This window comes from Halichoeres trimaculatus, unplaced genomic scaffold (assembly GCF_033239565.1).
Source record: "Halichoeres trimaculatus isolate MK-OKI-2021-1 unplaced genomic scaffold, fHalTri1.1 fHalTri1_scaffold_5, whole genome shotgun sequence".
NCBI classification, from domain to species: domain Eukaryota; kingdom Metazoa; phylum Chordata; class Actinopteri; order Labriformes; family Labridae; genus Halichoeres; species Halichoeres trimaculatus.
The window spans coordinates 24,477,792-24,502,705 of record NW_027437183.1 but is presented as its reverse complement, the minus strand read 5'-3'; positions in this window follow the sequence as shown (position 1 = coordinate 24,502,705).

Below are 24,914 nucleotides of genomic sequence, written 5' to 3'. Positions count from 1 at the left end.
TTGCAAGAATGGATCTATGTTTTACTTTCTAAACTCCAGAAACTGTTTGCCTTTGTCATAACTTTTCAGCAGGCATCAATTGAAGCGTTTGATTTGTTGCCTTTGCACAGGTTTCAATTAATTTCAGGGTTTAATGATTTGCAAATCCTCAAGTTCTGTTCTAATAGAAATTTTGCACAGCGCCCAAACTTATTTGGAATCGTATTACTTCTGACACCTCTAAAGGAAAATTAAAGAGACACACTAGGAACTCTGTCTGAGATTTGTGTGATAACTGGACGTAGCGGTGTATTGGTGATGTCAAGCAGAACCAGAGTAGATGCTTTATTGTTCTTCTTTAAATGGTTTAAATGACCCCCTCCAATCAGAGCAATAACATCTCCCTCTGTACAAGAACAATGCACTGCTGCTGCACAATTAATGGTTCTTCTACAGTCATTTATGCCAATGTTGTTTGAGTTAATGCGAGTTTCATCAAACCCAGCAATAGATTAGCTATTATAATGCTTTTCAGATTAGTTTATGATGATGCCAGAGCTTCCCCCAGGCGGCAAACTGAACAGTACACAGGAAACCGATTATTTGTGCCTCAAAAAAAAAAAAATACCAATCTACAGCATACATATTTATTACAGGACATGGCCAATACCTGGGATGGTTTGTCAATAAGCAAGAGCTGTGAATATATTGTGTCTAGACCTGTGACCCCGCCTGCCTGGATGTCAGATAACTTACACTATTACTGCCACAGCCCAGCGGCCATCTATCAAAACACCGCCAAACGTCAATATCACAGGCTCGTCCCAAAACTCTCAAAATTACCCTGGTTAGAGGGAGGAAAAGAAAAACCAATCAATGTGTGGTCCTCACTGTGCTGTATGAATTTTTGATGCCTCCGCTGCTTAAGCTCCAGACTATCAATTACCAGATAAACAGGGTCTAGGTGATTGTTGTCATGGTGCACAGGGCTGCCATCCAATTAGATCTTGCACCGACTAATGTGTTAATATCTTATATAATTGGTGTTGGGGGCTATTTTTTTCTTCTGCTCTCAAATGCCACACCGATCCTTATAGAGACTAATATTACGCCATTAGTGCAATCTTATCTGGCCAGAGTAATATAGATGAAATATAAAGAAAAGTCCTATATAACTCAAAAACCCATTCCAGTGTATGACAGACTATCTCCTGCATGTTTCCTAATCATCACCTTTTTTTAGGCCCCACTTTTTTTCCTGCCAAAAATGTCATCAATAACATGAGCATAATGTTCCTGCTGTAGATCACTTGATTGTTTTTGAGAAATAAATTTTTATCCGTGAAAAGGCTCGCCGATAAAACAACACCAGCTTTGTTGTCAGTATTTTTAATGCAGTGAGGCCAAGAGATAAAACCTATGGGACCTAGAAAAGAAAAGAGATTTGGGACAGAAACAAGCAGTGAAAGAGAGAAAAGTAAAGAAACAAAAGCAGAGAGTGTTTGTAAAGAGAAGAGTCAGAAAAAAGGAGGATAAGGGAGAGAAGAGAGGAGAAAGAGAGAAGAGGGAGCTAGGGATGAGACGGCTGCCTGGAAAGACGATTAGTATTCATGCGGCGTGGCGCTCCAGAGAGGATTAATGGACTCTGATGCCTAATATCCTGGAGAACAATTAATTTGCCCACAGTTTTGTCATGGTTGAAAGTCAAATGCTGGAACAGATCGATGCGCACAGCCGCCAGTGAAATCGCGGCAGCCCCTTCTGCCGGGCGCAGAATTTTAATTTCATCATCATCATTTTCCCCGGCTGCCACCCTCGACGAAGCTGTCCCTGACATGGCTGAGAGGGCCGCCACATCCCAACAGGCACACACACACACACACACACACACACACACACACACACACACACACACACACACACACACACACACACACACTGATACACATAAAAAGCAGAGTGAATGCACAAACATGCTACCCAAAAACACAGAACTCTCACATATGCAAACACAAAACAATCACACACCCTTTTGGCACAATCACAAGAAAAAGCCCCAACAAACATGATTCCTCTTCTATACACTCCTGCACTGATGAATGATTCAGGCTGTGTGATGGTGTGTGGAGAAAAAGAGAGGGTCACACCACACACACCTTATAACTTCACTTCATCAGGAACGCTCACTGACTGCCAAAAGACTTACGACAACATGAAACTGTTATTTTTTTCCACCAGTTAGATCATTTAAAAGTCATAAACTTGACAACAGGCAGAAGGGAAATGAAACCAAACTACAAGATTTGGAAAAAGTCCTCACTAAGTCCCCAAATCCTAAAAGTGCATGCTCTGGAGATCTGATGTCATGGGTCATGTGACACCACTCACCCCCGCTATCCAAGAAATTCAGAGCAAAGCAGAAAATGATAAATCTTGGACAATCACACTGCAATTCTCTGACGATTTATCTGAAAAGCTAGATAACTCAAGATCCTTACCAGGAGCGTCTCTATGCTAATAACATCAATAACACAATCACATGTCGACATCACCATCGGCAAAACACAGCACTGATCGCCACGCACCGCCGCACCATCGTCAGAGGCGGTAAATATTTCATCAGGGATGCAGATGTGTCAATTAAAGATACGTGGAGACACAGTCAGATCCCTCATCTGACTCCTCGCTTTATTTGTCTTTTAGCTCCTCTGCCTTAGCTCAAGGATATTCTCATTAGCACATTAATGCAACACAAATGAGAGGGACACAGGAGACAGGCAGGGAGCCACGTGGGAAAAAATAAAGATGTGCTTTTCAGAGGACGTGAGTCACTTATTTAGGCTGGCACTGGAGCTTTGCAATAACCCTGTACTTAATCCAGATGTTCTATACTTACAGATTACATAAAAAGAAATGACAAAAGAGAGAAAACATGATACAGTTACATATCTTTATAAAGGATAATGATGCTTAAAATACTTTGTTCATTCCAAAATCTGCCATTAAAGGTGGTTTCAAGCTATTGTTACACACATGTTATAGAGTGTGTATGTGTAACTCATGAGTTTCAATATCACTGATGGCCTCCTCTCTCCACTCTGTTCAGTATTATCTTACAGTCTTGCTTCAGTTCCCTGCTTTTTGTCATAGTTACCCTCAGCGGGGGAGAAAAAACGTAGACATCACTCTATGAATTATTAAAGGCCCTGCCGCTAATTTATTTAATGAATTAAGAAGAGTCCGGTGGGGGGTATTTCAATAATGGAGCACTGTTAGTAGTGTTTTAATAAGGATGGCACACACTGATTGGGTAATTACATCCCAGCTCTCCCCATGCTGCTTCACTCTGGGGCCACACGAGGAGAGAGTGATGTGACAGTGGTGAAGTTTCTATATTTATCATAAAACACACTTAGCGACTCCAGGACCAAAATTTCACTGGCCTCCCATTAGAGACTGAGTCAGGTTAAGCCTTTCAGCAGTCAAATGAAAAAGTTCATGGATAAATGGGTGCAGGGAGTTATCAATCAGTAAATGTTTGTGGAACTGTATGTGTGTATGTTGTGTGCACATAAGTGAGAAGAGGGTGGTATAAAAATGGTGTCAATGACAGAAAAATGCAGATATTTACAGCAGTAAACAGAGAAAAAAACAAATTGTACTTTTATCTTCAAAGGAAACTGAATTATCCAACATTGAAGTTAAAAAGCAGAATTGGCTGTGTTTAACTAACAACTGTTAGGAGCTGCTAAACTTTTACTGAGTTTATGCCAATCAAGTCATACGACGATGATATTTCAAAAAGACATTTTTACAGTCAAAGGTAATCACAGCTATTACTGGCACATTAAATCAGACAAATCAGTGAAGCCAGAGGTCATAACAAACGACACCCAAAGGTCGTTTTAGGTCTTGATGGTTACTACAAAGCAAATGAACACAATACAGATTACAATTATATTGTTTAGGGTCATTGTGAAAACAACTCTTGTTTTAGAGACACAACTCAAGTGCAGTCAAAAAACACGAGGGGTAATGTTGATGAATTTAAACTGTGGTGATACTGCAGGGGGCCCCGGCGTTTTTGATTGAACTGACAATTTTTTTTTTATATTTTACAATGATTCACTCTGCATTCACTTGTAGCTGTTGCGTCCTTCACTGCACATCTTGTTATATATATATATATATATATATATATATATATATATATATATATATATATATATATATATATATATATATATATATATATATATATATATATATATATATATATATATATATATATATATATATGGGTTTCAAGTTGAAAACTTGTGAGTAAATATTGTGAATAAATAACTGAAAATATTAACATTTCTATTCCCTCAGTCAATTTTTACTTTAATCTATCTTTTTTTTAACCAGGCATTGTCTAAGCTCCTACAAGGAGTTTTTTATACTGAAAGAAACACAGATGCCTCTTAATGTATGACCTTAAAAAGCAAACTTCTTTTGCTGTGAAGAAACAGCCTTAATTATTTTCTTTTCCAGAGCTTACATGTGTACACAGGAGAAAATCAGTACAGATGTCTGACAGAATATATTTACCACTTCGTCCACAAGGGGTGCCAAAGTCAGCACAAGCACAAAGTTTCTCATATGGGCTTGAAGTTACCTAACAAAAGTTTTTACACAATAAATTAAAAGTCAAGCAAATATGACTCACAATCACATCTGTAAACCTGACAACACTGGAAAGCAAATTACATGGGTCATTAATGTGAGAAGAGGAAGTTCTCCTTAAAGTAGAACAAATACTGCAAAAAAAATAATAATAAAATAAAAGTTTGAGATTTGCTCGTGTGTCGTGAAAGGTCTTTATTTATTTATTTATTTTAATTGCAGCAGAAATCTGATTAAACAATCTATTTGTTAAAGTGCCTAAGGACTACAGTGATGGTGTCTAACCTGGTTAAGAATGAGAGAAGTGGTCAGTCCAGTAAGTGTTTGATTCTTAACACTTCTGCCACTTAAAAAAAAAAAAAAAAAAAAAAAAAGGAGAGAGGGAGAGAGAAGGACCATAAAGGAGAGTAGATTGAGGGAAGGAGGAAAATAATCATTCCTCAGCAAAAATGTCAGGCTTGGTTATGAATCTTTTAGAAAGCAATAAAGCCCACAAGCCTCGTCTGGCTCGTGTCTCACCGTTCAACACATCCAACAGCTCGTAGAGGATAGAGAGGGGAAAAAAAGAGAGTGAGAAGAGAAGACAGCGACAAGGAGAAAGAAAAAGAGAAAAAAACCTGTCTATAATGGGGGGCTTCATTGGTCCGGGCTAGGCCTGTAATGGGACTGGATCCCGATCAATAGAGACGCTCCTCAGGCCATTCGTAGGCGTAATGACTTTAGGTTTCTCAATAATTAAGATATTGTCACTGTGCTGACTGCAGGGTCAGCCAATCATTAACCCCATGTTAAATATGCCTTTGTTTTAATTGCTTTGCCTTAACTCCTCCAGATACGTGGGGATGAAAATTAAAGGGACAGCACCCTCTTTCTCTGTAGGCATGTATGAGAGTCAGAGAGAAACAAAAACCAGCAGAGATAGGAGCCCTGAGGCGTGTGTGTGTGTGTGTGTGTGTGTGTTTGGCTGAGGAGTCTGTTTTTAGCATGTAACCAACCTATTAACTGTCCCTATTTTTAGACTTTACAGTTTTTTCTCTTTTTAACAAAGGCTTCAACTGCTGTGGCATTATTTTCTGCTCTCTTTAAAAATAAGGGTATACTTCTGGAGCTGTGACATGAAAGGGGCCAGCCTATTTTCTCCTCTTTTGAACACTCGCACATTCTTATGGAGGCCGCGTCATCTGATTTTCATTTGGGTGTTTCAAAGCCAATGTAAGCTCTTCACATTGTCTATCAAAATTCTGGGCAGCGAGGCTGAATGCGGAGCCAGCGTTGGTAAAAAGAGGGGTGCTCATCTCCTCTGTCACACAGGCACAGCCCACTCAGACGGTAATATTCCCACCTCTCTTCCCCCATCGCAGCAATCACTCCCAGCCATTCCTGCCCCAGCTGGGTGATGAGAAACAATGAATTTATATCCGACGTGCCGCCATTCTTTTCTCTCTTCCACACAGAGTCCCGTGCTCGCCTCTCTCCCCCCTCTGCTGCCACGCCATTGGTGGTTGGTAAATGGACTAAAGCGCCACTCAATAGGCCGATGCACTCCGTCAAGGCGAGGGGGCTTGACCTTTCCTGGCGTGGGGAAACGCAATTCATATCGGCCCCAGACCAGCTGCCCGCTAAACGAACATCTCATCCAATTTCCAGACGCTTGCAACACAAAAAACAGGAGCGGGGGGGTGGTAGGGTGTTTGTGTGCTGGGTGGTTGGGAGAGGGGCTTGTGGGCAGGAGAGTCCTGATGGATTTTAGATTGGTTTCTCAATTTCTCTTCACTCAGGAGAGGCGGGGGGAGAGATGAGACAAAGAGGAAAAAAACAAACACCAAATATCTGAACACACACACACACTCAGGCTGAATAAAAGCTGCTTAAACTGACCTCTTGATTTACTGATTATTTATTCACTTGTTGAGATGTTTATTATGGCTGGTTGTTAAACGGTTTTATGGGATTACACTTGATATATCTCACTGCAGTTTCTTCTTCTTCTTCTTCTTCTTCTTTTTTTTTTCAATCTAAATCATCAACACCAGACAGACTATTAATGGCCGACCACCAAGAGAGACGGTTACTGTGGAGACCAGATTCCCCCAGGACTAACTCCCAACAAACACACAAACAAGAACATAAACAGAAATATTCACAGGAACACACACACACACACACAGAGTCAACTCCTCTCTCACACACATATACAAGACCATTCCCTGTAACGGAAGGTGTTTTAGTGTGTGCAGCAGTTCATTCAACACTTGGTTGCGTTTAAAGTGCGATCATTTATTAAATAAAAGAAGTTGGTGCGCGCTGCAGAAAGGCAGAGTAAATTAAATGTGAGATTTGTCATCATATGCACACGCGATGTAAGACAAGTCCATTCGGATGCAAGGCAAGCAAAGTGTCTGAGAGAGAAATGAGGATGTGCCCTGAACACGGGGATATTTTTGCATCTGTGTGTGTGTGTGTGTGTGTGTGTGTGTGTGTGTGTGTGTGTGTGTGTGTGTGTGTGTGTGTGTGTACAATATGAATGAGCAAAAGCAAGACAGAGACAAGACGCACACACACACAGAAATTACAAGAAAAGTGGCTTGTGCATCAATGTAACACTGCAGCCTTAACGCCACATGAAGTCCCTCCTCTGTCTTGAAGACAGCTGCATTAATTGGACGGCTGTCTAAACACCGCATATATAACATATATTAAACATACAGCACGCTCCTGTCCTCATGTTCCTTCCTTTTGCCCTTTTTGTTGTCTGGATAAATATTTGACGCATCATATTTTATTTATCAGGCTCCAGCTTCATTGGTTGAGTGGATATAATATGATATATATTTCAATTTTGTTATGGCTGATCTACGTTTCGCCATTCGCTGCGGGGGATGTCACGGACCCTGGTGGCTGAGCTGGAGAGGGCTGTTACAGAGATGCCTATACCGAGACATGCAGAAAATGTACTTACGCATAAATAGAGACACAAAAACAAGCACACGAACACACAGGCACGAGGAGGTAAACAATTCCCACTTTTGAGAGCTGGAGTTCTGCCTTGGGCTACAAACCAATCATAGCTGTGCTGTATGAGCATGTTTTTTTTTGGATAAACAACTGGTATTGGTAATTTGGCACAGCTCCCTTGGACACGGCAATGTGTTAGCAGTGTGTTCTTAAACTGTGAGTACACCAAATGAGCCACACAGCAGCACCGAGTCACATTCAGGGACTCGCTGCCCGAGGTCTCCTGGGTGCGCTGCTTCTCCCTGTAGCCCTGTGCCTGTCTGCATGGCCGTGTTAGGCCTGGCCCAATTAAACCTATTTAGAGAGCCTTCAGCCTTGGGCTCACCAGGGACCCAACATGTCATCCCACCTTCAGCAGACATGTGACTTCCTGCCTGCAACAAAGAGGGCTCATGTGGTATGATGTAACCGCTCAACATTTTGGTGAAATACACACTTTCCCTCGCATGGATTTTATGTTTGTTTGCACTAAAGTATCGATGATACCTGTTTTAGGGCGACCATCCTCCCAGCCCTCTTCATTCTTGGTGGTAGAGATGGGAGGGATGTGGGATGTGGGTTGGCTACATGGAGGGATATCAGATTTCCTACACCCCACAAAAGCAAACACAGCTAGTCGGCAGTGTGTGCCGTGCATCCCTGGAGTCCAACTGCTGCTCTGAAACCAATTTAGCAGCCCATGCTGGATGGAGTAAACCTCTGCCCCCTCCTCTTTTTCTTCTATCCACCCCCTCCCTCCCCTCTCCTCTCTTTTCCTTTCCTCTCCCTTCTGTCTCTGCTCAGTTTTCCCGAGCGTTACTCTTTGGAAGACGCACTGAGACAGAGGGAGAGGGAGGGAGGACTGGGTGGGAGAGTTTGGGCATGAGAAGGGGGAAAAAGAGGGGGAAAGGGTTCTCTTCTTTCTAAAATCATGCTCTGGATCAGTCTGGAGAGGCCCAGTGTGTTTGGATTGGCATGGCGGCTGGCAGACGACAGGGGGAGGTGGAGCTGGAAGAGAGTTATAAATAAACATTTCAACAGGGCTGGGAGAGGTGTCGGCAGGCCTCAGGCCACAGTACCTTCCCTGAGCTCATTGGCGCCCCTCCAGGTCACATTACAGGGGTAAACTCCCGCACAGCAACACGGTGTGTGCAAGTCTGTGTGTGCGTGTGTGTAAGTGACGGAGATGGAGAGGAAAAGAGAGAAGAGCCCTGAGAAGAGGAGTGTTAATTGCTATGGAGGCCTGACTACCTCACTGCATGGAGAAAATAAGCACATCATTACATAAAGATGTAATGTTCCATTTACACCTTGTTTACTGAAGATTTGCAAAGATATTTGTCTGGGATGAAGAATCCCTATTCATCTATAATCGTCTGAGACAATGACATAAAAAAAGACGTTTTATGTCTGCGAGAATTTTGTTCTTAGACGACTTGATGTAAAAACTTTTTCTCTTCACCAGCCTCACAGGATTTATGCAAAATTTGTAAATGTATGTTTCTTTTAAAATAAAAATACATTTTACAAGATTTACAAACCGTTGACTTATTGTAATGGACAGCACTCAAACTTCACTAAGTGAAGCCAAAAACTTCCAAAGCCCCTTGTGACAGGCTGCAGAAGTTTTCTTCAAGCATTCTGTCATTAGGGTTGGTCCTTCTCCTGATGATTTATGTACAAGTTTTCATTTATTAGAGTTAATTGACTTTAAAAAGGTGATTGATTGACAGATCTGTAGACAGTGCTGTGAGAAAACAAAAACAAAGGTATCACTGAACTTTCCTTAACTCTGCTTAAACACCAACAAAAGAGTCTGTTCTACAGGGGATTTTTGCTAATTAAAGATGCTATGAGGAGGATCTGCTTTGATTAGACTCTAGCGCCACCTTTTGGCCCGGAGTGTCACGCACACTGTCATAAGGAAGTGACTTTTAACCAGGCGTGTTTGTTTTGGAACTATTTTTCTTTGTTCAAGAAAACTCTCTACCAGATACAGTGCCACAAGGTGAAGTATTTATCAGTAAAGTTACGTAGAGCTGTTGTTTGAAACATAACAAGCAAACGTTGTGAGTTTGTACCGTACATCAGTCGCCAGCTGATTGTAGCGCTAACGTAACCTCACTCTTCACTATATTGATAGACTTTCACATTTGAACAGACCACTGCAGAATAACTGCTGACTGTGGGTTGGAATTAACACTATCACAAACAGTTTAGCCCTTTTACCATTTAGCTTGGGCTGTATCACTCTCCCCTTTAGCTTTCTTCTGCTCTTTTGCCTTTTTTCTGTCAGACAGTTTGGCTCCTGTGTCCACCATCACTACAAAACTAATCACAGAAATCGTTTTCAGCAGAGAAAAATTCAGATCTGTCTTCGCACTTCTAAACTTTGTCAGCTGATTAAGTGTTGTCATGGAGACAGTCCAATCCTGCTCCACCAGATCGGGAAGCTAAGAAGTAGCATTTTGAAATAACCTATATTGGTGCTGATAATCTCATTTTAAAGTGTGGATTACAATCAGGCATAAATCTAGAAGGGAAATTTTCTTAAGACCACTTTGAAACTCCTCACATTCCCTTCAATCAGTACGTTAAAATTGGCTCTTTAGAAGGGATGCAATGTTACTCCTGCAGCTCCATTAGTTGCACACATGCAGAACTGTCACCAGGACACTATGTCAGCACCTGCAGAAGCAGTATTTTGACTTCACTAAGTCATTGTTTAAAACTTCACAATAAGTTGTATTTTTTTATGGAAAAATGCTGAATTGTCCACCCATAATGTGTCTCCTAACTTCACTCAAACTTTGCAACTTTTAAAAGAGCTCTAAGTATGAATAAAAAAAACACGAATCGAGATCACACTAAAAGTAAACACTACTTAGACAAACTAATGCACGCAAAAAAAGAACAAAAAGAGTAGAAGAAGTGTGGATGCAGACACTAATGTGCACTTACATGTGCATTCAACTCAGAGCAGGAATTTGTTGCCATCCATCACTAGGTCAAGAAAAAATAAATTGAATAAGAAAATGTTGCTGTTCTGCCAAGCACCTAACTGGCATTTTGAGAGAAGCCACAGGGGTAAAGTGCAGTACAGTGAATCCAATCCTGGGAACGAGAACAGACGGCCAGTACGCTGCCCTCCTCTGCCCTGGCTGAAAGCTGAGGAGTTGGGCACAGGACTTAAAAACTGTTGGCAGCAGCAGCAGAACTCTGCTCTACTTATGTGTTTTTGGAATGTCAGATACGGATAACAGTGTGAAGTGTGGTCTGAGGGAAAGTTACAAGAATGCTACCATGTATACAATTACAGGTTGTGCCAATATGTGATGCACTTGCCTGAAAAGTGAAGCTTTTAGTAAGAATCCATGTGCAACTAAATGCTATGCTTTTTGACTCTTGTGTTGGTTTCTTAGTCCAGTATAAACTCAGCCTCTCAGATGGTTTTCCACCCAATCAGGCCTCTGCACTCCCCTCTGTTCCCTTGGTGTAACTAAGGTTTATGGTCGATGGGGCAGATCCCACAGTTCTACTGCAGGAAAAGAGACATTTCGGTTTCATGGTTACTTATTGCAGGCGGATTTTTATGGTTTTGTTTTGGCTGAGAATCGGTGCTTTTGGCTGGAGATGTCCACATCTGTGCTGCACAGGGTTGTCTTAAGCCTTGACAGCACAAAAATGGTGAGCAGTGGATGTGAAAAACGTTACACCTATAGAGATCTATGCTTTGGGACAAAATGTCTCAGTTCAGATTATTTCAAAGAAAGAGAGATTTTTCTTTTTGCAACATAACTGCAGCTAACTTTAGGACTTCTTGAACGCATTAAAGCTTTCATGAAAAAAAAATTCCAATGAAAAGCAGAAAACGATAAAACACTGTTTCTAAAAAGTCAGCAACAAAGAAAACTATTAGGAGGACTGGAGGATCCAGCTGCATTTTAAATTAAGATGAAAGGGAAAAGAGGAGGGAAAGAGCTGGAGAGAAAAAAAGAACTCAAAGAGAAATGTAGACCACAAAATGCTATGAAGTCAAAGCAAGCCTATCTCTTTGAGTCAATTGTGGTTTTGCTCCACGATTTACTATAAAAACCTGGCAGTGTCCGTGGGGGCTAGTTAGCAGATCCCCTTGATATGACTCGGGCTGGGTGGCTTCACCACATGCTTGGCCAGGGGTGAAGTGACTCATAAACACTTGGAGGGTGGGTGTGTGTGTGTTCATCCACCTGTGGAGGGACTACACAGCCTGGAAACAGACCCAACCCAACCTCTGTTTGGCCGCCCGAAGACTGGAAGGTTTCAGGAAACAAAATCAAATGTACTCTTTTTGTTTTCGTTTAGAGCCTTATCATGAAACCAACATCGTTTGTTTAAGACACCTGAATGGAGTACAAGTCTGGAGTGACAGTAACCTCTCAATGTTTTAACACCTTTCCAAACTGTCTGCTTTGTCTTATAGATAATTAAAAAAAAACAAAAACAAAACCAGATTCTTCCAAATCTCTGGTTATGGAAACTATTTGGTGGAAAAACATCAAGTTAAGTTTTATTTTCTTAAAACAGTCTGACAACTACAGCGGGTTGATAGTGTGGAAAGTACTGAAGCCCTTTTTTTTTTTTTTTTTAACTTTTTTTGGGGGATTTGAACAAAGTGCAAAAGCACGATGTGCACCTTTGCTTTATTTCATGGTCTAGCTCCATTTTTCCACACATATATGTTATTACACATCTGTTTTCTCTCCCTTTTGTCCATTCAGAGAGAGAGCAAGAGAGAAATGGGGATACAGATAGGGGGAGGAAAAGCAGTGCAATACTATTACCATTTCCTGTTTCTGTGGAGCCAGGGGTCTTCAGGGAACGAGCTGAGAGGAGTCCTGGCCGCCAGCCGCCTCTGATGGGCCAAGACATACTGTGGAAGGGGGAGAAAAATCATGAAACCTGGCTGCAGAGAAACCACTTTTAAATAATCCCAACACGAGGCTTGGAGCGCTCCTTTTTACAACACCAGTACCTAATGAGAAATTAACCCAAAATCAGATAAGCAAACAAAATAATCACAGGAGTGGCTGCATATTGCAGTTCTTTAACTGTGGCCACATTTGCAATGAAAAATCTCTTTGCTTTGAATATTACCTCTCCATATTTTCTTTGTTGCACTTCTGGATGAAACTAGCCGACTTAAAATACTTGCTCCAGGCATCTCATCTCTGCACCAGCGAAGCAACTGTTTCTAATTAAATTTTAGTATCATTTTCCGAAAAGTCTTTACCAAGAAAACATTCTTATAACTCAGAGTCCTTTACACTGTGGCTTTTCACTATAAACACTCATAATATTACACCACAACCTCACTGCCAGAAGAAAGAGAAGCGGAAACATTTGCAGTGGAGTTTGTACGGTGAAGGTTGAAGATATGGACTCTGTCTCTAAGAGCATTAACCAGCATGGCTTCAAACGTTAAGGATTTAGATCTCAATTTATGTACAGAAATGCTGCAGCACAAGAGCTGTTCTCAAAAAGCAGAAAGGCAAAGATACTTTCAAAGATACAATTATTCTCTACGACACTTTACTGAATAAAGACTTAAAACTGGTTCCCTTTTTAATGAGGCTATAGAGGAAGTAAAACAAATAATTATAACAATAACTCATCCCCAAGAAAAAATGTTCAAACCTAACTGGTAATCTGTCTAGTTAGGGATAGGTAATGCAAACAAATATAGTCAACTAATAAGTAAATGATGAGGCCCTGAGACCCCTGGCCCACCCTGTCGGAGACCCTCTTTCTCTCCTAACGGTGCTTCCCAGTCCAGCCTCCCTCCCTGCCAGCATGCTGCTCTCCTGACAGGCTCCGGCTCAGAGGCCCAGAGAAAACAAACTGGCTCTGATTGTGAAAATAGTGCCGTAGGGCCCTCCTGGTGCCCGCCGCTTATCTCACACAAGGCCAGCTTTGTGTACTGGGAGGGCTCCATGCTGGCTCTCAACCACCCCACCAGGTGGACACTTCCAGGGCTAGTCTCCTACCTCTATTACCCCCCTCCCCCTCCTCCTTCTCCATCACTTTCTCCCTCAACCCTCCTGCGCACTGCGCTGCCTCCATTGAGACCTCTGTGTTTATTTTGAAAGGGGAGCATCAGGAAATTGATCCACAGGCCCCACACTGGTCTGTGGGTAAAAGCAGCTCCTTAACAGCTGGAGATGATGAGACTTCCCAAACAGAAAGTGCCTCATTTCATTCAATATATTAAGTATTTTAAAGTTTCATATAAAATTGTGTGTTAGACTGAACTGGGCCCAGTACTCCAGTACCCCATATAAACATACCTTGTTAGTGTGCTTTTAGTATTAAGCTATTCAGGGGAACCTGACAGAGCCAGTATGAAACATACAGCCGCCTTATTGGTAGAGCAGTGATAGGGGCGGGTCTTCTTCTGTCTTGAGGAGGTTGGAGTCAATGAACTTGTGTGCAGTTTGAGAGAGCTACTATGCAATTGAATGTGTTCATTTCTGACTGAAAGAAAACACCTTTGATGTTTGTTCAAAGACAATGGAATGAGAAGTATTAGTAATAATTATTTGAAAAATGTAAAATATTGCATAATCAACCAAAAATGTCACCGACCCTCTCGGGACCACAAACCCTTCTGTTAAAGACCCCTGCATTAGAGATTAACTACAATGTCCAACACTTCCTACATGCTTTTGCAAATATGTTCCCATAACACCCTCAGTTTTTATTGCTTAGAGCAGAATACAAATACACAATACAAATACCTCACCTCCACATTTCATTTTAGGTTAGTTCCAAATAGTTGGAAGATAGACACAAAGAAGGATAAAAAATGATTAATACAGGTTGTCTGGTTGGGTACATTGAGTGTAAGGTACTTTGATGTGAGATAGCCACTGGTTTGAGTTATTTGTAGAGTGTTTCTCAGTGTTTTTGACTTATTTCTGCTGAGGTGTGTCACAAGCTGGATTCATCTGGCAAGTGTGGAAAAAAATAAATACCCTGCATTGTTGCAGGTATAAAAAAATCCACCAATGGAATGAGACCAACTGACTTTAAGTTTCTCAAATAGGGACAATATCTTTATTTTCCAGAAACTAGACATGTCAATTTTTCTTGTTACAGCAGGCTCTATTTTTGGCGTCTGATACCTTAGTTGAAAGTTTCTGTGGATTACTTCAACACATATCCCCAATTTGTACTATGTATGGCCTGTATGCTGAAAAAGACTAAAATTTGCTGTATAAAAACAGCCAATCGATAAAAACCCAATCTATTGCTTGTTAAATCTATTGTTTCTACCACATAGGTAAAGATTTTCACCACTGTAATAACGACCATAGCCTACAATGTCGTCACCTTAAAGTGATACTCCGGGATGGAACAAGTTGGGTCCTATCACAAGGTTTAGGGCAGAAATTACCCCTACAGCAGTGTTTTTGTGCAGCAGAAGCCCAGAGCGCTCGCACCAAACACCCCCTCCCTGCTCCTCTGCTGGTTTCCTCTGCACTCAGACGGGGCCATATTTTACTTGACCAAAAACACAAATAAACAGACTCCCACCTCAAAAATCTGATATCAGTCTGCATTCACGCTTTATTTAGAGAATTTTCAGCGCGTTACTTTCACACAAAAACACCACTAAATAAGGCTCTAGTTCTCATCGTGTCTCTTCATCCTGGCAGACTACCTGCGTTTGTTTATATCTGGCACGCCGCACGGACTGATACACTAAGCGGCGAGCGCCTCGTAGCCAGCTGTGGCTCTGCAGCGGAGGTAGCACCGTTTTACAACACGATGAGAACTAGAGTCTTATTTAGCAGTGTTTTTGTGTGAAAGTAACGCGCTGAAAATTCTCTAAATAAAGCGTGAATGCAGACTGATATCAGATTTTTTCGGTGGGAGTCCGTTTATTTGTGTATTGGTCAAGTAAAAATTGGCCCCGTCTGAGTGCAGAGGAAACCAGCAGAGGAGCAGGGAGGGGGTGTTTGGTGCGAGCGCCCTGGGCTTCTGCTGCACAAAAACACTGATGTAGGGGGTAATTTCTGCCCTAAACCTTGTGACAGGACCCAACTTGTTCCATGCTGGAGTATCACTTTAAGTTAATGTTTTTTTCATACCATGATGGTGACAATATGGATCAGCAAAAAATCTTTAGAGATGATGTCAGTATTACATTTTAAAGTTAACTATAAACTCTTTATGGTAGGAAGACACTTTTGTGTCCTTGAATGCAAAAACAAAAAAAATTAAGATCAATAACTTGTCATCTACTTCATTGTAGAGGTTTGTGTGGACATACTTTGACAACTTGTTTAATTTTTTTTTTTTTTTTGGGGGGGGGGTTAAAGCCAAAGGAATAAACTAATTTCCATACGCCTAGATGTGTAAAACTAAAGACAGTGATGAGAAATTTCAGTCTTGTATCGTCTGGTTTCAGGACAGGAATAACTGTGCATTCAGCACCTGTTCCAGGATATGCTTCCATCACTGTGAGAGGAGGACTAGAAAAGAAAACTGGAGAGAGAATAAAAGATTGGTCATCATTACAAGCTTTCATGAATGTAATTACATCAAATAACAAACACTGCAAATATGTGTTGGCATGCACCCAAGATAGCAAAGCAGAGATGTTAGAGCACTAATAGGGTAGCATTGCCGCTATGGTTGCTGGGCATGTCTATTGGAGTGATATTTGACAACAATCAAATGGCTGCCTGTCTGTCTGATGTTCAGCCAAGACAGATTGTCAGTATAAGAACAGATGCTTCAGTGTTGCTGGCTTCAAAATAGCTGGAAACAATATTTGTATCGGCATCATTGCATCGTTGGAAAGTCAATGATAACTCACCCACAGCTATGACTGATGTTTTACCCCCAGGTCACGAGCCAAGTTCAACTTCCAGCTGTGCCAAGCTGGCTGTGTAATAATAACAGTAACCACAGGCTATTTGCTGAGAACGTCAGGAAATATGTAACAACAGAGTTATATGCCAGCAACTGATCTGTGTTCATTAGTCCATTTACTCCACATCAACTGTGATTACTGTATCTATGACAAAGATAAACCTCCTCTGTTTACAACTCATTGACCTATGTCTTTGGGGTAAGACTGGGTTCAAGCCAGGGAAAATGTTCTGCTGCTGTTTGTTTTCTCTACATGTGTGTGCAAAGTCAAGAATCTGTACTCGGATTTAAAAACCTCTGAAGTCAATGGAATAACAACCTTTTTAAATCTCTTTTTTAGAATAGAATAGAATAGAATAGAATAGAATAGAATAGAATAGAATAGAATAGAAAATTATTTTATTAATTTTTTTAATTGAAAGTCAGTGGGAGTAAAGACTCTATCACCGATGAATGACACACTTGTTGTTGATACCAATCAGAGTGCAAACTGTGACCAGAGGACTATCCTACAAACTCTAGGTCTAAGAGGACAGTGGGAGACAAATGTCAGGTTTTTACAATTCTAAATGAGGGGATTGGGTCTACCCTTTTAAACACTTAGGTTTTCTCTTGGATAAAAGTATTTCTTTAGTCATCAAATCCAGAGCTTTAAAAAAAAACAAAAAACTAAGATAAAGCTGGATTTCTTTTACAGAAACAAAGGATGCTTCATATTCGATGCTTTGAGAAAACTAACTCAAGTAATCTTTTTATCTGTCCTTGACTATGGCAACATTGTCTTTACGCATGCTACATCAGCCTCTGTAAAAATGTTGGACTAAGTTTAGCAAGCTGCATTGCACTTTGTCTCGGGGTTAGGATTTCACACACAACGATCAAGTAGGTCTGTCCTACCTACACAACAGAAGAATGGAGCATTGTTATATTTCTTTGAAAGGCAACATTACATGATCTGCTGTCTTATTTATGCTCTCTACTGACTCCTAGGGCTCTAATTTCGTAGACCAGGCGCAAGCACAGGCGCACCTGCCCTGCGCCGGCCTTCGCCGCGCGGACAGGGCGTGAACGGCACACTTTGCAAGTTTCCTGCTGTGCCAAGAGAGGCGCAGTCAAGGCGCAGAGGAGCGCAGAGGAGCGCAGAGGAGCGCAGAGCTGCGCTTCCACGCCTCCCTTGGCAGAGAGGGAGGAGAAAAGCTGTGAGTGGGTTTAACACAGCAGAGCGCTGTTTTCACCAATCAAATGAGCGCCTCTCCTCGCTTTTAAATGCCCTGCAGCCAAGGCGCAGCTTCTGATTGGTCTGACTGATCCCCAGCACCGCGGAAACAGTGTGCTGGCAGCCGAGACGGTCAGAGCCGCTGTCCCTGCAGCAGGAGAATGGACAGCGACGCGCATCGGAGGACACTAAGCGCGTCACCGTGTGGGCCAGCTCCCGCGACAGATGTAATCTGTTCCTTTGTCATTAATAGGAGTACAAAATGAAGAGACAGTTACACAGCTGGCTTATCCATTCAGAATACTTTTGATCCACCTGCACTCCTGGTTTGTCTTCGCCAAATAGCAGAACCTTTGGTGATATACTGTATACTCTCCGTGTGTCTCCACCTCATCCTCCTTACAGTAATGTACTCCATCTTTTTAGATCACGTTAAAAATAAAGACTAAAACAGATAAATATGGGAAATCACGGGTAAATCCTGAGTGACACACATTTATTTTCTCTTTTTTCTAAATCTTTTCTCTCCCTCTTTTCTTTGAATTAAATGAAATGAGAGAAGCCAGATATATACTCAGTATCAGATGTTAAGGCTGTTTATTGTTTAATTGTAAGATGTGCATCAAACTTCCAGCTGCCGTCAGGTTAACTTTCCATTATGACAAACGGCTTTAATCTGAAATCAGATGCGACGGGACAGTTAATATAGATATAAATGTATATGCTGGTTCAGACAGTTACATTAAATAGTGATTACATGTGCGCCTGTCACCAAATTACAGCTGCGGAGGGTGCGCTCCGCCTTGCGCCGAGGATAGACCAGGTTGGAGCTGGCGAGCTTTCAGCGAACTTTTTTGGCACGAAATTGTCACTGCGCCAACATGAATCTGCTGACACCTCCCCCTGGTGCGCCGTCAACTCCCCCCGGCACGCAGTCACACCCATCTCTGCGCAGACGGTCTACCAAATTGTCAAAATGGCAGCGCACTGTGGTGCGCAGCACGAAATTTACACTGTGCAGGGTGCGCCAGGCTTTCGCCCCCTGCGCTGCGCCACGAAATTAGAGCTCCTAAGGTTGTCACTGACTGTAACCTTCGGTCAAATGGTCAAACTCTGTTTGTGGTTCCTTGGACTCGCTCTGTCTATGGTCAAAGAGCTTTCAGTGTCATCGCTCTTTCATTTTTTGTCTGGGCAACAAGGCCATCCAAAAACTGGGCAGTTATGTTAGCTTGGACTATTCTAAAAGTAGGATTAAGGATCATCTGATCTGACCGCTGCTAGTTTATGGATTTGAAGTACTGTTGATTAATTGCTGTCTACTGTTTCTGTCTTGCCATCTGAGTGAATTTTTTTGTATTGGGCAGGATACCCTAGTAAAAGAGTTCTTCCATCTCAGTGGGAACAGTCCTGGTAAAATAAAGCTCAGATAAATAGAAATAAAAAGTGAGCTTCAGTATGCCCCAGGTATACTTTTACTTCACCAACTCCAACAATGAGAAATGATCACAGTGGTCACAAGACTCACAAAAATACAGAGGTTATTATAAGTAGCCTTTCTACTGATGTTTGATTGGAAGGCGATGGTGGACAACCTTAGCCTATCACTCTTCTAATGCCAAGAATCTTAAATAATTGAACCTGCCCCATAGCTGGATCACTGCTTCTATTATAATACTGCTATAAGTGTAAAGGCTCAAGCAGCTGTTTCTTCTGGTTGCTGGGTTGATTGCAATCTCACCTCTCAGGGTTTGATTGGAAACAAGTCAAGACCACCTCATCTTGGGGAACTCAGCTCACCTGTTTTGTTCTGCACCAGAGCGTGATTGCTGTGCTCACATGCGTCCAAACATTCAAAGCTACAGGGGGAAACGCTCTCTGTTTCAGGGGTAATGTCTCTAAACAATCCCGGTATGAAAACATCCTCAGCTTCCTCGTTCTGCCTAAATTCAAAGTTTGAAATGTGGAAGTATCTTTTTGTAAAGATCCACCTGGCAGCATTAATTGTCCACTGGGTAACCTTAACAACTTGATTGATGGAGGCTGGCGTGGGATGTACTCAGCCTTTAAACTGGTGTACGTGTGGGTGGACAGAGTGCTAACTGTTGTTGCCAGTTGAGAAAAAGTGAGTCGTCCCTTACGCAAACGCCTTACATAATGGATAAGTGAGGCAGTTGTTGGTGAGGAATCTGGTGGCTCTGGGATGTCACAGTGTTTCCAATGATTTTTTCCCGCTATGACTGCTGAACTCTGAGGTGAAAATTTTGTTTTTTATGAGCATTTCAAGTTGACTGAGCGAATGACAAAATCAGATCAACACTGATGATTTAGATGGCTGAACTTTTACTCCTACCACATTCCACAGCTGTCAACAATTTGGAACAATTTAGAATAATTCTGATGATCTTTTTTGTAGAAGTGTGCTCATTCTGTTTTATGTGCTAGTATCAGTGGTGTGTTTTTTGTTAGGCAGTCATTAGGTGAAAGTAAATAAATTGATAACAGCAGTTGACGAAAATGATCTCGGTGACGTAGGGACGGCTGAGAGAAAATGTGCTTTTCAGAGTATCAGCTTTTTGATGACAACTATAAATGAAAAGAAATTTTAACCAGCAACTTTATCAACGATTAGAGCGATACTGAGTAGTACTGGAAAAAGTTGCTGGTGCTAATCCCACAAAAGATTTTAACATGCAGGTGGCTACACCAAACATATAATTAAATTTAGCTTCCCATCTCAGAATATAAGCTAACAAAAGCGGGCTGCACCATGTTTGAGTCAAATATAAAGTTCATAAGTGAAGAAAGCCAAATATCAACACTTCCCCAGGCCTTTGGAATCAAACTTTGCAAGAGGAAAACCAAAACTCAGACTCAGTTCCACTATTGAGAGTTAAATCCTTCAGCTTAAATATAGTCATCAAAGTAAACTAAACTTGAAGGTAGCTTTACAAATGACATCCAATAATGACCATTTTAAAAGTTTTAGGGACTATGGTAGCACAAGCTAATCACGGGTATTAGACTCATACCTGGTCAGCAGAAAGCCAACACACATTGCTCTTCATCCCAAGCTGCTCTCCAAGTGTTCGAAAGCGAGTGAAAGTTGAGCCAAGCTTCATCCTCGTTCAGTAAAAAGCTTTATCTCTTTGGTGTTTTGTTTCACTTTAGCTGTATTTTTCTTTCTCTGTGCTACGTCCACTATCATAGCCACTCAGGAAAGCTTCTTCCACTAACTAATCAACACGCAAGGTCACTTGCACACTGGGTGCGCTGTGATTGGCCGATGTAACCACACTTATTCTCTGCCCAGAAACGTCCCAACACAACCAAAACATCAACATACAGGCAGAGGAGTGGGTTAAGGCAGACAGAGACACTGATACACATGTACAGAGACCTGTAGGAGACAATTGAGCAGGATTATTCCTGAGAAATTTGACATTTTATTTTTTAGTAAAATCATGCAGACTCTACCTTGCTGCTAAAAGTTAGGGGCCACAAGTCGGTCAAGCAAAATTGGACAGCTGGATGTTTTGTGACAAACAGCAGAACTCTGACCTCACCAAACACTTTTGGTATGTCTTGGTATTTGCCTCATCACTTCACAGGGCTTGAGCACAATATCTAAATTGAACCATGTCAGCAAATATCTATGATTGCTAGTTCTCAGTGACAACTTTTTTTTCTGAGCAGTTCTGCCTTTATTAAACGGGCCAGCTGAAGAGAGCCAGAGGGGGACACATTGGGAGTAAAGATTCAGGGTCCTCTGAACATAGGACGCACATTTATATCACTGAGTTCAACATGCACCGAAGAAAACTGTTTGTTGACACATTGTAATAATTTTCTATTTTCTTGAAGTCATTGGACAAAAATTACTCGGATAACTATGACAATCTTTCCCTTATGCTACCCAAGTGTACATAGCTGAATGATGATGACCATTTAGAGTAAAATACTCTGTGGAAAAGAGTTTGGATCATTTCAGAGATTCACACAGATGGTATTGTAATCTCAAGGGATCAAATACTTAAACTATGATTTCATTAACATTTATTCTGCAGACATGGTAACATCTTTCTATGTATCAGTCTATCTGACCTAATTATTGGTTTGGAGAGATTCTCTCTTAAAGCTTAAATGAAGTCTTTAATTTTAAATAAAAATCCGTCTCTGACACGACATGTGGAACAGACCTCAATCAGACTCATGTCTGAAGGAAAACAACCTGATAACTGAATTATCTTAATAACAGTGATTTAGCACTGCTTGCAGCTGTGTCCACATAGACAGACAGCACAAAAAGAAGGACACCTCCACCATTTAGCCAGGTGTTTATTCAACTGGTTGATGGTGATGGTGTAGGTGGGGATAGAAGATCCAGCAACTTCTTTTGCAAAAAAAAGATATCTTGGAGTATAGTGAAATTTTATTCTCTCTATTTGTTCCACTCTTTCTCCAGAAAATAAACTGCAGCGTTCAAATTTGTTCAAAGGCAATGGGTAGACTAATATCTTCCATATGGAACATGAAAATGCTAAGCTGAAAAAGCCTTGTTTGAGGCACACGCTGTTGCACCAACCATATTTCAGTTGGAATTCATTAGGAAGTTGGGGCTACATTTTTCTTATGGAAACCAAAAGAAATGAGAAATGTGGATGAGGCTGTTTTTTCCGAGGTCCTTGGAGAGTGTGTAAGTGATCTGAGACACTCGGGGTGGCGTCTGGATGAGCCTGGGTTTGGATCAGGACCCTGCATCTGGGGCACATGTGCCGGCAACAGGGACAGAAAGACGGCAGGATACCAGAGCCAAAACCTCTCTTTTTCTCCCACTTTCTTTTTTTTCCCTCTCTGTCCTGACTGAAATGAAATCCCATGGCTTTCCTGTCCATTTGAAGATTCTGCACCTATCTGCTTAGAAGCTCAAATTCAGCTTTAAACCACTTTCGTGAGATGGTGAATCCAGTAAAACTGCAATCAAATGTGTTTATTAAACTACGCTCCTGACACGCTCAATTGAAAAATGATCCGTGCAAACACTGGATTTTCTCAGTGGTTAAATGTGTTAGGTGGCAGAGTGGAGCCCAAACCAGCAACAGATACACATCAGCACTAAAACTTAAAAGGAAGGAAACAATAGGGGGAGATAAACAGAGAAATAGCTTTGGATGTTGTAGTTTTCTTGGCTGGACATGCCACATCCAGTCCCCCTTAGCAGTCTCTTGGCATCTCTCCGGCTAGCCCTCCATTAGCAGCATGAGGAGGCCCGGGGCGGCCGACAGGAGTGTGACCAGAGATTATTGTCCTGTGTGCTTGTTTGGGTTAAGGCTTTAGATGGGGAAATGGGATTAGGATGGGCCCGGCTGGAGAGACACACACTAATGGGAAGCAGAGGAGCGCTCGCCTGATCCTCCTCCGCTCACAGAGAGCAACCCTGTTATCCCACCTGATTGGATTAGCCCCCTGTTAAACGTGCTATGATAAGGGAGGACCACTGCTGAGGCTCTCCTTGGTGCTGCTGGGCTGGAAGCACACAGATACTAATGGATTCCTCCACACTGTTTTTAACGGATGATATCTGTTTCATGTTTAGCTCTGGTTCTGCTGTGATGACACAATGGTGTAAACAGAGTGTAACCAGATTTATAACACTGGCCACCAACGACATGACATCAAAACCCATGCAGGGATGTTCTTTTCATTAACAACACTCAGACTTGCTGGATCTAATTTGTGTATGTGTGTGGCTCTCACACTACTCTACTTTCATACCTGCACCTTGCTTTCTTGAGCTTTTTAAATGCATGCAAATCTTCAGTCTTACACTTACTAATTGCAGCCACTCTACCAATCAGACAGTAATTACTGGTATCCTGCCTGCCTTTCCTTCCAATGGCTGAGCAGCTAATTTGAGCCGCGGTTTAAACAGCTGGAAAAAAGCATCCTGTGGCAGAACTGCGGGCCTGCGTTTCAGTGTGCATGAATGCATGCGTGTGTTTGTCACTTTTTGGAAAGTACATCATAAGGTATTCTGAATTAAACCAGCAGAAAAATCTGTCTAGGCAGATTTGTTTAAATAACATTTTTCCAGAATGGTTCAGCTTCTTTCTGGAAGTCAGCGCCTCTATCAGTGCGTTAACTCTATCTGACCTACCTGCCAGCTCAGTCGCCGTCCCTGTGATTGATTAACATTTTATTAATGTTTCCATTTGCCGGTTCAGGTGATACAGCATGACACACAGCGCCTACTCTAGGTGATGATTGGATTAAAAAGGTTACTGATCCCATAATTGCTTTTAAATTACACTCCATGTGAGCGTGTGTCATTAATGTAATGATTATCCACATCACACCAATGTTACCTCAGTGAATCTTTAGCCATTTAGTCTTGATAAGGTGACATGTCACACTCATCATCAGACGCAGACATAATCAGCTCAGACAAAAACATTTCAGGAAATCCTTTCAAGGAGACATCAGATCAGATGTCATTAAAAGTAAAAGCGGTGACTTCCTGCGAGCTTCGTGGGTGTCATTTCATTCACCTCCTGCTACGTCAGTCATGGGAAGAAGCAACAGAATCACAGCCTTTGTCATTTATAACATAAGGTCAAGGTAAACATGTAATCAGTTAAACTAAAGCCACCACATGTTGCACTCAGCTGACAGCCACTTAAGGAATTAGCTCTTGGTATACAAATCACTATTAGCTAATTAACCTAATTGATGCTAATGGTTTAGTTTGTATAAAAGCTACTTTGATCTAATGGAAAACTGGTAATGGCTCTATTTGACGACCACAAAACAGTCTTTCCTGAGCCAGTCTGTAAAAGAAAGCTGAATGCTGATGAAAAACATAATTCTCCCATGATTAAAAAAAATGTGGTAAGCTGCATGTAGAAAACAGTTTTGGTTTTAATGAAGCTACCTTTCCACCATTAACACATACTTATTTTACTACACCTTCTCAACAACAAAAAAAACACTTTACTTCTCCAAAGCCATTTTCACAATTGCAGTACTTTTCATTTACGGGCTGTTTCCCCATCGCTTGTTTTCATTTATGTCTCATCTCCTGCTCATTAGCTGCAGATCTGTGACTTCAGCAGAAACAGATTGAGGATGTTTATCCGGCATC